Raw genomic sequence first — 5,944 nt, forward strand, 5'->3', positions numbered from 1 at the left:
GCAACACTAAGGCTATTTTGGCACAGACCTCGCAATTTTGAACCACGGTCAGAAAGTGAGGGCGAAACCTGAGATGGCACCTCCCCACTCCAAACTTCCACACCACACCAGCTGGAGGACATTTGGCCCCGACGGATTTAACGTGTTCCAGACCCGCTTACACGACGGTTCTTTGATGAAACCTGAAACCTCCACCCCCTACCCCCACCCCGCTTCCGAAATCGAGACTTTAGGGCCCGCGAACTGATAAACCCGTAAATATATGCAAATTTTATCTACCTTTATTTATTATATCAAAATAAATAAATCGAAAAAGAAAAGAAAAGTTTTTAAATATTCGGATGCTAAATAAATTTTTTTTTCTTTTCGTTGGAATGCCGTAGACATAATAATAAAGAAGGGAAATTAAATGTGAGTTGAATTTCAAAACAGTATTATTTTTAAGGCATCAAGATAATTATTTGTTGTCCTTTATAACAGTTTTTATAGTCTGAAATAATGAGAATCAATTCTTTTCTATAAAATCGTTTAAATGATAACAAAATTTTTGATTTTAACCGGGAAATTATCTATTTTTTGCATTTGATATACATTATTATTTATTTTTTGCATTTGATATACATTATTATTTATTTTTTGCATTTGATATACATTATTAATTTCTTTTTCTAATGCATTTTTTATGCATTTTTCTAATGTGTGTGTTTGGGGGGGGGGGCAATTATTGAAATGGAATTTTCACTCACTTTTAGATGTGGTAGAGTTTTGAAAACTGCACACTCCTTTGTATTTTCTATAATTACAAACATGTGACAGTTTTAATTTTTTTTCATAATCAACTCATGAATTGATAGATCAGTTTACTTAAATTTCAATTCCATGTGAGTGATACCGTTTGAGAATGAATTTGAGAAAAAAGATTATTTGTCTTAATTTCTTTTTAATAATAATTAATGACTACAAGTAAAAAATAAATAAAATAAAAATATCTATTTCTTAGTTAAGTAATAAATGCGCTTTTAAAAAGTGTTTTTATCAATTAATTTATTTTATTTTCTGTGTGAAATTTGGCTGGCAACCAGATACTACTGTACATTCTATTTTCAATTGGACCTCACATCTCTTAAGACCGACCATGGATATATAACTAACTATACGTGCTAGATAGTTCAGCATCTGAAGATTTTAAGATTTTGGATAGTTCCATCATAATAAATATAAATCAATAAAATAGGATTAAAAATCAATGAAACATTAATAAAATATTTATATTCTTATACGTTATTGCATTTTAAAATTTTTTAACAATGATCTAATCCATTATTCTTGAATTTTGTAATTTATATTCATGATTTGGAGTTCACCCAACGCTTCATTTGCCAGTTTTACTCTTTAATTACACTTGTTCGGTAATTGCGAATGAAATTCTTGGCTGCTTTTAAGAAGTTATAAAGTATATAATGCAATTTTAACAAATAATCATTAACTATATTAACGCATAGATTTTTCCTCATATTTTTTGATGCTCTTTGTTAGCGACGTGAGTTCAAAACGTAAAAATTCTCCAGCTATAATATCTGGGCTTTAATTACTTGATAGATGAATTTAAAATGCTACCTAGTTTGTTATTTAGAAGATCTTTAGGAAATATTTTTTATGAATTCCATATGACTAAAATTATAAGTTTAAAATTAGTATAATTCGATGCATCGGTCAAAACATATCAATGACTTAAAAGACACAGATTATTAACAGAAAACTTATGTAACAGTTTTGTTCTTCTCTTATGTTAAAGGTCATTTTATTCCTCAAAATGCAATAATAATCTTAATGAACAGTGACAACTTATTTAGATTTTTCATGGAAACTATTCAGGTGTAAATAATGGTTAAGTATAGGATAAAGTTTACTAACAACATTAGGACTAACATTGTTTCAGCATCTAGAGAACTAAATAAAACAGAATGAAATAAAAAAAACTTCTATCCGAATATTTCGAAACAGTTAATGATTGTTATGTAGCTTTTGCGACCTAAACTTCTTTTTTTCCTTGAAATGAACCTGTGGCCTAGCGGCAATCTATTAGCTTCCAGGTTGGAGAATATTTTATTCAAGGCGACAATCCAGCGTGTGTACGGAATTAGGGCGATATAGTTAGTTTGAAGAGGAAGAGTACTAGGTTTAATATCGTCCTTATTGTTTTTGTTTCACCCTGTGGAAAACTGCGATGTCCGTTTGATATACGTCCGTTTCATTTAAAACTAATGTAGTTTCGAGATGGAACCTTTATTTAATCAAATCAACCTTTTTTTTATGGTACAGAAATTACAATTTGAAGGCTAACTCTTCCATCTATACCAACATCTTTGAGTCAAGTGTCAAATTTCAGAATTTTTTATTTTTAAGTTCATTATATAAAATCAAAGCAGAAATGAATTAAAAAGACAAAAATCCCTTGGCACACATAAATTTTTCATGCATCCATTGAGAGGCAGCTCAGAAATGAGGATAAGCTTCCGGTATGGTGATTGGTTCACACCACCTTGGTGGATACAGAAATGGTGGGAGTTGGCTACTTCCTATTGATGACGGGACGTGTTTCCGACGGGAAAGGTTATACCGTGACAGGTGATGGCCTTTAGGAGTCAACCATTGTGTTACCTGCAGGTGTTGCTATCGAGGCGGTATGGTCAATCAGATTTATCTGTGTGCCTTAGTGGCGGGTCGGAGAAGCCGGTTAAGGTTTCATGCATCAAAGATGAAGAAAACTGACAAGTTCACAGCAGATACGAGAGTAGTAAATGAATCAATAAATATTTCAATAAAAATATAATAAATATCTTATGTAGTAAATACATATCTCAAACATGTTCTTATATGAATAAAATTGATATATGTCATCTAATCAGGCGGTTAAATGAATTCGTAAGTCAATTCGTTCTTTTTTCAACTGCGATTCGTACCCAAACTAAGCAATATAAGCCAAATAAGAAATATTTCTTTCTCCTTACTATACAAAACAATTTAGTTAATCAAATTTTTTATAGACAGAAATTATAATTTCACTCCTGATAGGAATATTTTAAAATAAACTCATAGATTATTTTTAAGTAATGGGATTGTTATGTTAATCAGTTGCTTCATTTGTCTAATATCGTGGTAGACAAAATTAGGTTTTACTGCATACCCCCCCCCCCGAAAGAACTTATCCAATCCATGATACTACAGAGACATTCTTATTTAATTTTTTAATGGAATAGAAAGATAAATTATACTATAAAGTCTCATATAATTCAGTTTCCATGATGTTAATTCCAAAGCAAACAAAGGACAACTGAATTTTGTAAAAATACTTTCACTTGTAAATTGCATCAAACTATTGAAAAAATTAAACATTATTAGTAATATATTATTAACTTTATTGATATCTGATAAAAGCTCCATTTTCAATATAAGATTAAAAATGTATGTCAAAATATTGACATTCATGTTTTAGATTTTAAAACGATGAGAATATAATCTTATTTAATATCGATAATCATCTGAAATATCTAAAATCTGAATCATCTAAAATAAATATATTTTCATTTATCTTAAAATAAATTTTTAGAAATTAAATTCGTTTCTTTTTTCTTCTTCCTTTTTACGTCGGTTGTTTAATCAAGCCGAATGGAATTGTATAAACAATTTATCTTGATTGAAAAGACGAGTAAATAATTTATTTTCTCTTTTCTGAAGAAACTTTTTCATTTCATTTTATTTACGTCACGTTTAAATAATTTCAGGTCTGCAAAAAGTTTGAAATTCCTTTACAAATGTAAAAATATGCTTTAAAAATAAAAATTATATTTTAATATGCTTTATAAATAGCTATTATATTGCTATATATGCTATTATATTACTTCAAAGTATCCCTTTTCAAATTCCGACTAATATATGATTTTTTTTCGGAAATTTAAGCATTTCATTGCATTTAAAAATACTTTTGAATCCACTTCTATGGTTGATCCGGCTCTTTATTCTTCGTGGTAATTGGTTGATTACAATTTAAATTAGATTCAATTATTTAATTTCTTTTAGCTGCACTACTGAATTTAGATATTTCACGAGAAATAAAACAATCATAATTAAAGCACAGATAAGATAGTAATTCCAACCCACAGAATATCTTAAATAAATATAAGTCAACATTCGTTTTAATTCCTGGATAAAAAAAAAAATACTTTCTAATTTATAAAACAGAAATTTGTAACTATATTTGATTGTCATTTATAAATTGTGCAGTTTTAATAACCCTTATTTGAAATACTTATGTTTAAGGAAATCCAGAGTTTTTAAACTATAGGATTAATGCTTAAATGTATTTAAAAATTTCTAAATATGCATTATTTGCGCATGATCATTAAACCTAAGATTTCTTCCTAAGACATTAAAATCATTTATATTTTATTGTCTTAGGAAGAAAGACATTAAAATATAAATGATTCGTTAAAAATTGCAATAAAAATCCCAGCAACATAAGTGTTCTTTCTGCCAGTTCAAAATTCTTAATATTCTTCAACTTTTAAATCAACTGATTAAATACATTTATTTTTTATAAGAAAGGAAATCTCGCTTTATATAAAAATTATTTGATCTGAAATTAAGCAATGGCGATTTTATTAATATAATTAAAACTCTTTTTTTCACGTGATCTATAGAAACAATTAGAAATAATATATAGTCCATCAACAAGTAGGCTTGACAAGATGTTTCCAATCGGCAATAGAAATTTTGCAGGTGTTTTTTTTTAATTTTTTTTTTAATATTTCAAAAACTATTGCTGGTATGCAAGTAACTTTTGGGATTCCGATATTTAAGCGATCTCTCGTAGGCAATATTGCTTAACTGAATTTCTGCTTGAAGCTGATAAATTCTTATATATGCCACTTGAAGGCTTTAAAGTAGGTAGTTTGTGTTAGATGATAATTTTTAAAATTATTTTTAATAGTAAGTTTAAAAATTAAGTAAGTAGATTTTTATTATATTGTATATATTTTGATGGTCTAATGTTTTTACACAAGCCGCTGCAGTGTTTTTTGTAAAATTGTTTTATTTTTTATAAAAGTATCATATCTTGTTAATAGTTTCAGCAAAATTTCAATCTTATATTTTTAGATTGTCAGGAAAGTCTCAGATGATCATTGGTTTAATTGAAAAGTAATTTTTTCCAATTATGTAGTTTATTCAATAATTTATGCATGATTTTATTAGGTAAGTATCTTCTGCCATGTTTTGCGAAGTCTCACTATCTCACTTTCATAGAAACACTGCTCAAAGTTTCTGCTAAAACTCTGTTCAATACTGCTCAAGGTTTCTGCTAAAACTCTGTTCAAAACTGCTCAAGGTTTCTGCTAAAGCTCTGTTCAACACTGCTCAAGGTTTCTTCTAAAACTCTGTTCAACACGCTACTCAAGGTTTCTGCTAAAACTCTGTTCGACATTACTCAAGGGATTGTCTGTAGTTCTCCTAACAATTCAAAAAAAAAAAAATTTTTTTTTCCCGTCAGCGAATTTTGAAAAGAAGGGAACAAATAGTATACTGTTAGTGCCGAGTGTGGAAATATACATGGAGGTAGTATCAAGACTTTTTTGACAACTCCGACAACATTTACTGAATGATTATAGAGCAATAGAACAAATTCGTTGAGTTATTTTTCAAAAAAGAAAATTAAGTTTCTTTTGCAGTTTGTAGGTTGTTTCATTCACACGAAACAAAGGACCATCTTACAGTCCCATATCCGTGACCGTGGTTTCCAGTACCCGAGACCATGGTCATGAGTATGGGGGTATGAGATGGCATTCTGTTCTTCACACTTGTTTTCCTAGCTCCGATTCCTAGAATGATAATTCTGTTTTATTGTTAAGAAAAGACAATGAAACCACAAAAACGTGATTGCAAACTT

Source organism: Argiope bruennichi, chromosome X2 (assembly GCF_947563725.1).
Source record: "Argiope bruennichi chromosome X2, qqArgBrue1.1, whole genome shotgun sequence".
Classification (NCBI taxonomy): Eukaryota; Metazoa; Arthropoda; class Arachnida; order Araneae; family Araneidae; genus Argiope; species Argiope bruennichi.